General features: G+C 43.5%; 1 protein-coding gene across 1 annotated transcript in view; it reads right to left on the minus strand.

The window, feature by feature from the left end:
• Window positions 1-9257, minus strand: part of CAB39 (calcium binding protein 39) — a 44584-nt gene extending 35327 nt beyond the window's left edge. Inside the window, exon 1 of the mRNA XM_063166505.1 lies at window positions 9183-9257. The gene's annotated coding sequence lies outside the window, so the exon portion shown is untranslated. The remainder of the gene's footprint in view (window positions 1-9182) is intronic.
• Between the last annotated feature and the right edge of the window lie 2431 nt (window positions 9258-11688).

Here is an 11688-nt window from a genome sequence, read left to right on the forward strand (position 1 = left end):
TTCACATAAATAATTTCAACATCACAATACACCTTAAGAGGCTGTAGGAAAGTGTACTTTGCACAGTTCCCCTAAATGACCTCTCTTTCTTCTGCCAGCTTAAATGTTTAGTCTAAATCTCTAAAGTCACTAATGGAATTCATTTCTGATATATGAACCACACCACATCTCAAGTGCCAAGATAGGTGTGCTCCTCTGGGGCAACACAGAGCACAGAAAGGCATGTTCAATGGCAGAGGTGATGCATCCCAGGATTAAGAGAGTTATCAGAGTCACAAACCTTCAGGAGAGATGAGGGGAGAGTCACAACATCAACACCATGCCATTGGATTTCACTTTTATAGATTTTCAGGCTAACCCATGAACTCCACATCATGTTATGAAATGCTCTGCAGCACAGGAATCAAAAAGGGGGAACGATCTAGATTGCTCCCAAAATGTGCTTGAGCTCCTGCCATGACAACCTAATTAAGAGTGCTTCTGATGACTCACAAGACACCAGTCCAAAGATCTGTGTTACAGCAGGATACTTCAGTCAGCCATTCCTGAGAAACCCAGGTCAAAATCCTTTTCAATCCTGACACCACCTGAGAGTGTCAGCTACTCAAAGTTATTATATATCAATGAAAACACAAGATAAACAATGTGTCAGAGGTCTGTGCTGATACACAGTTTTCATCTGTCTTTCTCTTTTTGGGGACACTTGAGTTCTCTTTCCATGTAGACCACATCACGCTAAGCAAAGCTCTGCTTCCATGAGTGTAACAACTACAAGAAAATGGTAAAAAGTTTAACAAAATTCACAAGGTAGTACCTTACAGTTCCTGCTTGCTGTTGACCAAAAGTTTCAAAAAGGATTTAAAGAAAAAGGAGCCTGGAGGGGATCACACAACAGAAAGGAAAGACACCCTTCCAAAAGAGAGACTTCCCAACTGGCTGGACTTCAAACAGTTCACAATAGCTGCTGCAGACGGGGGTCTCCAAGGCAGAGGAGCCCTGAGGGCTCACAGGTGTGACAAACAGACACTGTTGGTCTGTCCATACAGGAATCAGCACTCCCTGACACACGGACAGGGCCACAGGTGGAAACCTGGCCGAGAGCTACCTGGCTGCAGACAGCACTGAAAAACAAGGTTTGCTACAAGATGTGACCAATGGGACTAAAATTAGATCAGCTAACATGGTGGGAAGCACCTCTGAGGGACACTTCCCTTAATTTATCTGCTCAGAAGAGCTGGACTGGAAAAGGGAACTACCAAATTGTTTCACAATACTAAAACAAGAACTCCCAATTTTCCTCTAATGCAATTACTGTGCAATGCTACCAAGAGAAACTTGAACACTACATAAAAAGTTTTCATCTCTACAAGTATACCCAAGGAATGATCAAACATTGTACCTGAAATGACTGAAAAAACCCATTCTGCAGGACAGTAATTCTCCTAAAGGGCTGACACCAAGCTTGGGTGGAACAACTTGCATTTCAGCTGATACCTATACTCCTAACACTGTGCAATTTTACTTATTCCAGCTATGTCAGTATCCTTAGGGCTATGTGGAAAAACAAAACAAAAATCCCCAACCCCTGAAATTATTAATTGCTGCACCAACTTAACATAATTTTATTTAATTAAAAATTACAAAAATTACTTAAATGGGAGTACAACAGTACAATATCATCACTTTCTCTATCACTAAGAGGCTTCAATCAAACAAGAGCTCTTAAATCAAATGATGAAATGGTCAAGAAATCAAAATTCCCTCCCTCACCCTGCTGCCCTCACTGCTTGTGATGCAGCCCATAGACTGTAATACAACCTGCACATTCCCCAGAAATTACAAAAATAAAAGGCATGCAGTGACAATTTTGGAATCAGACCAACCATCCATTAGAAACAGAAGTAAATGAGGGGATTTCACAGAATTCAGATGTACTGAAATCTATTAAAATAACTCTTTGCTACTAAGTCAAAGAAGATTTAAATAAACAATGTGAGAGACACTGTAACTTATGGATTTTCAAACTATCCCTTTTAGCTCCTAAAATATAGATTTTCATTTTCCCTTCACAGTCATTTTGAAATTAGTTTAGCTTGGTTATCTAATTTAGGGACTTGCTCAAAGTCTGGATTTTCTGAGTTTTGGTCTAAATCTCAGAGGCATCAATCCACAGCACTGAAAGTCAGAGTACCATAATGAATACAAGACAAGGGTTAGAAACTTCTGTTGTGCTTACTAACATTTTTCAATGCTTGCTAGTAATTCTGAAAGTTAAAAACAGCCGATTTCAAGAGAAAAGTTTTTTTTTATTTCTGGCCAACAATCATTCTCATTGTTCACTAAAGCTACTTCTGAAACACAGATTTGACATTTCTTCCTAGATTTGATAGTGTTAAATCCTCAACCTGCATCAACACAAGGAATGACTGCCAGTGCTAAAGGGAGAGCAGAACTATTCAGACTCCAACAACTCTGAGACCCTACCCAGTACAATTCCTAAGGGAGGCAAAAAGCCTTGCATGGTCAGCCTCAAAGCAAAAATCTAAATAATCTTCGTTGGATGTAAACTATAAATCCAGCTCCAAATGCCTATAAACATTTTTTTTTTATTTTTACATATCTACACATACACACATAAGTCCCCAAGCAAGAAGGAAAACTCACTAAACAGAGTTTATTTCTCTTTGTGACAGAAAAAAAATTATCTATAAACAGGCAGGAAGTAATAACTACAGCACAAATTAAGAAGCTGGGGACTTGAAGTTTGTTTGGTTTTTCCTGGTTAAAAGAGGAAGAAAACTGGCAGCAATTCTGTCAGAGAATTTAAAACTTAAATACATTCATAAGTTTGTGAGCATGCACAAATGCCCTGAAGTTTTTGTGACTTTTTGGGAAAATATTCCATCAGCCTGTAATGAAGAGGCTCTTTTGGATCCAATGATGTCAAACCCATCACCATAACAGGAGTTAAAGGTTACAGCAGTCAGAGAGCACAGCTATGCCAGGACTCTGCCCAAAATGCTCCATGAATGGAGGCAGTTCCTCAGAGAAAAACTGTTTACTCCAGCTCCACCCTATTACAGAGGCAGCAGAGTTTGGATATTGCTCAATGTCAATTACAGACATAAAACAGAACTATGTTAGTCAATTCTGATGAGTCAATCTCCTGCTTTTCTTAGAGATTACAAATCTAAATAATCACCTCCAGAACAGCACTTGTTTAGCCAACATATTCTGCTCTCAAGAAGCTGTCTTTGCTGTCAATCATTACCTCTGTGATGCATGGAAAAAGACTATTTACCCTGGTGACTGCAGCTTGTGTTTGCTTTCAGACATATTTTAAGACAAGCTGAACTTCTCAGGTTCATATCTGAACCCTGAAATCCAACAGCCAACACTTGATTTAAGGTTTTCCAATTCTCTGGATTATTGAAACCTTCACTCATTCCACTGATAAACTATACTGGACTATAAAATATAAATTTCCATAGGAACTTTTCCTTTTTTAAAGCTGGAAAGGAGGCAACAAGGCAGAGGGCAGCAAAAACAGGTCTCTTGGACAAGACTCAGGCAGCAGAATTTGATCCCAAATCTTCATTTCTCCTGAGGTAACACATAACCCAGGTACCCATAACATGGTCACAGCCTGAGTGTTCATCCTCTTCTGGATGAGATTCCAAGGCTAACAACCAATATCAACAGCTGGGTCTCCAACTGCCCTTTCAGAAAATCACAAACCTCTAGGGCAGGTGCTTTGGAGTACCTAAAATATATCTGGATATCTATGTTTAGGCAACTTTATGGGCATCACTGGAAAAAAAAGTTTAAGTGTGTGTTCCTCAAGTGCTCTAGCAGACAATATGCACAACAAACGTCACACACCCCAAGAGAGGAGGAAAATCTCTGTGCTTAAGCATCATTCCCTGGAAAAGGGGGGAAAGCATCATGCTGCTGAAGAACACTGTGAAATGTACTGTCATGAGTGTCTGTGACCCAAAGAAAAACCCTCAAGGATCTGGAACCTCCTGTCTTCAGTTGCAGTGTATTTGGTGTATTCACTAAACGAGTACATTCAAAGGATGTTATGTGCAGTGAGCTGAAAAAACCTGCAAACAACCACAGAAGGATTTTGTACCAAATCAGCGTAAGCAAAGCAAGGTTTGGGATATTTGCTGATTTTTCAGAGATTGACTTTGCTTTCCAAACATTTTTCTAATATAGTACCAAGCATACACAAAGTCTTTATCAGGAACCATGCCTCAAGTGACCTCCTCCAAGGTTATCTCTTTAAATTCTCCTGAGAAGTTTCTCCATCACTACCAAACTCCAGTCAGAAGAAACTTGGGACTTGAAGAGCAGGTGTGACAGGTTAGAAGTGCCAGGCATTCATAAACCATGTGGGAGAGACTTCTCAGGCATCCCTGTGTTACACTCAGTGCATGTCTGCATCCCTAAGGCCTCTTTTACAACAAAACCCCCCACATTTTCTTGGCTAAAATTTTGTGCCTCTGTGATCAGACTTTACTTGTGCTTATTCTTTGTCTGTGCAATAAAGTCATAATGTTATGTGGCTGTTAATTTGGTGGGTAATTTTATAAATTATAGCAGTACATAAAAAAAATTAAAATGAGATCATCTGCCAGAGCAGTAACTTCACATGTAACAGCCAAAAATAAAATAAAATGACCAATAACTTTTACATCATTTTTATAAGTGTAGCAAAACCTCCTGAAACTGCTTAGGCAGGGGAAGATCTCAGAGCTCCAGGGCAGCAGGATGCTCTGCATGGGTGTGATCAGCACACACATCCACCACTCCATACAGGGTGTCACTCAGAACTCTGTGTCTACAGACTTTTTCTCACAGCAAGCTCCTCAGCAGATGAGCTGAGAAGCTGCTGTGGCTCTGAATGAATATTTGGAAAAATAAATCCATCCATGAGGAGCTTCCCAGATGCACCTGGCCAGGAAAGTAAAGAGAAAATGACAGAAAGTTGCACAGTCAAAGCAGCACTGGTGCAAGAGCCAGCTGGGGTGTGAGAGGGACCTTCCCCAACTCTGTGCAGCTGCCTCTCCTCACTCCAAAATCAGTAAATAAAACAATGAAAACTTCTCAGAAAGGTGTTTCTTCAGATGTCAAGCTGTTTGTCTGGGCAGCTTTAGCAGCCAGAAAAAGATCACACATTCACATTGCACATTTCTGGAAATGCTTCTCCATTTTTTCATTCTGTGTTTTAACACAGATAAACTTCAAAGGAGATAAGGCATTTCACACATGAGTGACTGAACATAAGTACTGTTCTCACAGTCACATACATTCAGCTCCCTGAAAAGCTGACAAATTAATTCTCTTTAATTTATAGCCAAGTTCTATCTTAGCTATTTTTAAGTCTCATGTTTCAAATCTTGCAGGGTTTGCAGTTAAAACAATTTGTTACATTCTCTTAGTAAGAAAAAACAATTTGTTATCAATAAAGACTGACTAAAAAAATACACAACAGGGCAAGGATCAAAAGCAGCACAGAGTAATTTTTCACTGATGCAGCCATTTCCCACACTTGGCAGTATACCTGAATTTTTAAAATATCCAATGTTTTAAATATCTATGTAGTAACTCCTAAATATCTTCATCCAAAGATGTTTGTGAACTTAGAAAAACATCTTACACTAATACTACAGTCCTCTACTAATTATAACTTGCCAGTTTTTGAACTGTCTTGCTATATTTAACTTTCTGGTGAAGAATTCTCTGAGTGTTTGAAGGGGAGGGAAGGATTACAGAGGAAATGCATCTTTAGAAAGAACTAGGAATTTAACTACAAGTAGCAGAATTTCAATAAACAGAAAGATTAGCTACAACATTCAGTAATATCCCCCAGAATTTTCTGCCCTTGTGGATAGGCTTAATATTTGCTTCTTTTTAGCAAATTTGAGGACAACAGTCAGGAACTTTTTGTAGTGTCTTTTGATTATATCAAGCATAGCTAGAATGCTCAGACCAAGGGAGTTAGAAAGCAAATTGCAGTTGTTTATTTAAACCTAAGCCATTTACTTCCTAAATTAACACTGTCTGAAAAAAGGAGGCCACAAGGCTGTTGAGGAACAACCACAGTTATTCCTGTAAACACACAGAATTTTGGCTGCTTCCAGTTTGGATCAACCCTGAATTTAAGCCTTTATGAGGAGTATTTAAACAGGGGCAAATGAATGTGTTATTTTATCACAAGGTGCAATAAGGAAAGCACATAACTGTGCTCAGGCTAAAGAAAGCCCAAACTCACATGACACCAGTGGAAGCCTTAGGTACTCCTGATCATGCATTTAACAGCCCAGCTCAAGTCCTTTAAAATAATTCAAGACAGCCTCATCTTCTAATTTAACCTTTGTGTTTGCACTTGGGGGTGGGGAGGGATTTCAGCATAAAGTTTCACCTTCTCACTGCAGACATTCAGCTTCCTTCCCTTTGGCTCACACCTCTGCACCTCGTGGTGCCAAAAGCATGGGATGGACAGAAAACACGGCCAGAGAGAGAATTAAACATAGAAAATATCAACTGTATGATGCAGAAATGGGAATATTGGAAAAATATTCAACTCACATTCTTGCTTGGCACATTATTTACATAAATAGCTGCAGGGTGTTGTGGAACTATTAATTTTGAAGGAGCAGATGAGTCAAATCTTATTTTTGATAGGTAACTGCAAGATGCCTCCAATTAGACTAAGATAATCATACTTTAATAGCTGCTCTTGTAATTAAACCATATTACACAGTGTCACAAGTACAGAAAAGCAGGGCCAGAAGGGAATTCAAAAGGCCACCAGGCTTCTTCCTGCCCCCTGCTTCAAAGCAGCACCAGCTAGTACAGCTTTCTGAAACTCCACCAAAAAAAATCATTATTTTAGCAAGTTTCTAAAGCCTCTAAAGCACATACAGAGATTATCAGCTTTCAGAAATATTTTACACAAAAAAAAAAAAAAAACGGGCTGCAAATAATTAATGTAAAAAAATCTACAAACACTGAACAAAGAAATGATTCAGAAGGGAAGACATTGGCCAGTAATTCTCATATTCACCAAAATGCCATAAAAAAAGCTTGGGAAGTGCAGCACACACAGGGCAAGAGTCAAGTCTCATTTAACTATCAGCCATTAATTAATAAGAGCTACATGACAGAATGCAAAATAGACACCATTCCCTCCTGAATAAGCCAATCAAGGAATTCCAAGAGGTGCAGTTTTAATATTATCACACCCCACTGGGAATATACATTTGTCTGGGCTTGATAATACCCAAAGAGTGTAATTATCTCTCAAAGACATACTGTCACAAAGTATTACTCAACTGCTGCTTTTACTGGTAAACACATGTATTTTTACAAATATAAATTCTGTTTTACACAGCTGTGCACTCAATGCACACAGAACACATCAAAATTTCACAACTTTGTATCCACATAAAGAAGAGAATGTCATTAAACTTAAGAGAAAAAGAAAAATCAATGCTGTCAGCATTCAGAAAAACTCAGCAGCATGGTTCATATGTACAAACTCACATTCTAACACTGTCCTGCTTGTTCCCAACACCACCAGGCACAACCTCTCCTGTCCCAAGGTGCCTCTGCCCGACCAAGGAAAGCCCCAACAACAGCAATGTTACACTACTGGTGAGATCCACATCAAATATAAATAAATTTAAGCCAAAAGCATCCCAGCTGGCTGACCCAATAGTTTCCCACACCACATGAAAACCATGAAGCTAAAACTGTGAAATACAATATTCTTACAGCAGGCAGAAACCTATCAGGTCACCTTAGCTGCCAATTTCTACAGGACAACTGAAAACAACAAAAAAATAAAAAAAATCAACTAATTCCTGAGCCCAGAATGGGTACCATGCTTATCCTACTTCACAAAATATTTTGTGGCCTTTTTTTCCTTCTGCAGTTAAAGGCATGTGCCACATCAACAGGTATTAAGTAACAGCTACTAACTAAAGGTACACAGTGTTTTAAATAGTAAAAATCTATTATTTAAAAGCTGTGATACCAAGGTGCAAGCTCAGGATGTTAAATTTCCTCAGCTTGCACGAGCTCTAGGTGTTAAAAAGGAAGGCACACTTCCTGATAAACCACACCGCTAAGGATCTTAAATTAAGAGTTTTTGACAGGTAAGTTTTAAAAATAACCCACGCGCAGACAAAACTTTACAACATTTCGATGTTAATCAAATTTCATTTCTGATCTACACTGAAACTGTTCTTCCACGCATTATTTGCCTCACTGAAACTGAAGAGCCTAGGTCATGTAATTTAATCTTTGACTCATCATGCAAATTAAATCACACCATTCCCACAAGACAGCATATGGGTTTTAAATAAATCCTGGGCACCTACATGATCCCTCACCAGAAATTATATTTTTTTAAAAAAATTTAAATACCAAAACCGGATACATCCCAGTTTCAGTACCGGTAGCATACTAGGGATTTACAGGGAAAATAACAATGGCAAAACTTTCCTTATGGCACGGAGCAGCGATGAGGCCGCGCTGGGTGTCCGCGGGTCAGTCCGCAGGAGAGCAGGCTGCGAGCAGCACTCCCGCACAGCCGCGGAGGCCTAGCGGGGCCACCCCAGCAACAACAATTGTAGGAAGAGGCCTCGGGGCCGGACCGCGAGAGGCCGCGCAAGGCAGTGCCGGCCCCGCACCTCCGGCCGCCCCGAGCGTGTGTCCGGGGCCGAACAAAGAGCGGTGGTCGCGGGCAGCGCCCCCGGCCCGCCGCCGCTGGGACGGGACAGCCGCTGCCCCTCCGCCCTGCTCGGGAGCGGCGCGGGCGCTGCGCTTCGCTCCGGGCCGGGCCGTGCGCGGCTTTACGTTGATCGTTCCCCGGCTCGACGTTGGAGCGGCTCGGGGACCGGGGCGCTGCCGCACGGGAAGCGCAGCCCCGGCCGTGCCCTTTCGCTCCGCGCGGCACCCCCGGAGCAGCGGCTGCTGTCCCCGGAGCTGCCCTCCGCCCAGGCCGGCGGGACTCGGCCGGTCCCTCCCAGCGCCCAGCGGACAAACGGGCCCGGAGCGCGGCGGGCACCGGCCGGGCCGCGCTACCCGCGGCCCGCAGGGCACGGCCCGGCCCCGCGCCGGACAATGCCCACGGCCCTCGCCCCCCGCAGCCCCGGCCGTCCCAGTACCTGTGCGTCCGGCGGGCCCCGCCCGCCCGCTGGCGGCTCTCGGCTCCGGCGCTGCGGCTGCGGCAGAGGCGGCGCGGCCCCGGCTCGCCCGGCCCGTCCCCCCCGCCCCGCGCTCACGGCGTCGCACCGGCCCGGCCCTCCCGCCCGCGCTTCCGCCCGCGCCGCAGCGCCACAGCGCCCCCTGCCGCCGCGGAGGACCAAGGGGGAAATAGCCGCGCCTCTCGCTATTTCCTCGTTTCATTGTTCACGGCGCTTTTCCTTATTATTGGAGTCACAGAGCCACCAGGGCTGGAAGACACCTTTCAGATCACCCGGTTCAACCATGGTACATGTCACTGTACCCCTGAGCCACTAAACTACATCACCCAGCACCAGGTGTAGGTGCCTGTTGAGCACCTCCAGGATGGGGACTCCACCACCTTCCTGTCAACCTGTTCTGATGCCTGACCCCCTGAACAGGGAAAAATATCTTTTAATATTTAATTTGATTCTCGTGCTTCAGCTTAAAGTCATTTCCTCTGGTCCTCCCAGTGCAGACATGGCAGAAGAGACCGGCCCCGTGTCACTACAGCCTCCTGCCAGGGGGTTGTACAGAGCAAGGAGGTCCCTCCTGAGCCCCTGGAGACTGAACAGCCCCGGCTCCCTCAGCCACTCCTCATCACACAAGGGTTCTAAACCTTGGTGCCCTTCTCTGGACATGCTCGCACCTAAATGTCCTTTTTAAAGTGAGGGACTCAAAACAGCATGCAGAACTCAAGGTGCAACCTATTCCTTTATTCTTTATTAATGGTTAACAGTCTTTGTGATTACTATTTAAATTTTATTTATTGGTATTTATTCATTTTTTATTTGCATTTACTCTTTTTTTCACCATTTTTACCGCCCTCTGCCCTGTCCTTTTGCAGACCCTTTACACCCTCTGTTGTGTCACAAAACTTCTTTTCCATGCGGTGACCCTCAGGGCCTCAGGGTGGGGCTGGAACTCGTGCCTTGGACGTGCTCAGATTGTCCTGATGCATCAGGTGCTGCTGATTTACAGCCTGCAGGTTTTCTGCACTCCCCAGCATGGCATGGAAGGCCTCCAGATGGTTTCCTGTCCCTGTGTGTAATACTCATCTATTACTGGCGCTGTGACAAATGCAAATTAGCCTGCATGGAGAAAAGCCCACACCTCTCCCAGCACAGATCAAGTTGATATTGCCCATTATAATACATTTAAAGCAGAAGAAAAATTTTTAATGGAACAAGTCATGAATTTCTTACAAACCTTGCCCCAGGAGGTCTGATGCAGCACCGGCATGCAGCCATGAGGGACCTGCTTCCCAAAATGTCCATAACAGCTTCTATCTTCAGCTTCTTCTTGATTACCTGGCTGCACATCCCTCTGCTGCACTTCTGCTGCGGAGGTTTGGGTTGGGCTCCACACATCACAGTTCCCTGGCTGCTGAACCTCTGATGTGGGTGGGCACAGCTGCCTCTGCCCTCTTGGGGGGGTCTCCACCAGCTCTGTGCTACAGCTCAGACATGGAAAATGCATCTGAGCACACCTGCAGCCACCCCAGCATCCGACAGCAGGGGAGCAGAGGGGCTGGCACTGGGCAGTGGGACAGGGTGGGTCACGGGACACTTCTCTGGACAGGTACCAGGGACTCCAGGTCCAGCCTGGCACCAAGCTGGAGCCATGAGGGGCTGCCCCAGCCAATCCTGCCATGCTCAGCACCCCAGGGAACAGGACATGGGGGTAAAAACAAGTGTGCATGCATAGCATTTATTTATATCTAACATTTATTTATATCTAGCATTTATTTATATCTACCTCCTAATGTTTATTATATTTATTTATTATATTTACTCCTAATTTTATTACATTTATCCCTACTATTTATTATATTTACCTCCTAATATTATTTATATCTACCTCATATATTTACTTGCTGTTGCAGGAAGATGGAAGAGATGCAGCAGCACTAGACCTGAAGCAGGAGGGGTTGTGGTGCCTGTGTGAGGTGATGGGACCTCGACTCACAACGTGTGGTCAGCAAAATTTTGGCAGTTCATATATCCCACTTGTGAGCTGGGAATGGTTGATCTCAAAACCAACATGGAAAGGGTGTGAAAAATTGTGAGCCCATACTTAGGCTAAAACCATTGGAGTTTAAACATAATAATCAGAGTACTGAGGAGAGAGGAGGAGGAGTTAAAGGCAAGCACTGTTAAAGGGATTCAATATCAGCTCCTGGAGGATAGACACTACTGCTCTACAAATGACCATTGGAAAAGAGAGCAGGCCAGAAATGGGTTCAGTGCAATCACGAGCCCTGCACACTGCAGAGAAATCCCTGAGCAGAGAGAGCATGATTTTCCTAAGCTCTTAGAAGCAGGGATTAAATACAGCATGTGAGAGGGCTCTTGGCACACTAATGATTCACTAATTCACAGCCATGACTGAGAGAGCCATTGTGAATTAATTAATCCTTGCAAATTAGGAAGTGAGTAAACATTAAAA

The sequence above is a fragment of the Melospiza melodia genome, chromosome 12 (assembly GCF_035770615.1).
Source record: "Melospiza melodia melodia isolate bMelMel2 chromosome 12, bMelMel2.pri, whole genome shotgun sequence".
In the NCBI taxonomy this organism is placed as follows: domain Eukaryota; kingdom Metazoa; phylum Chordata; class Aves; order Passeriformes; family Passerellidae; genus Melospiza; species Melospiza melodia.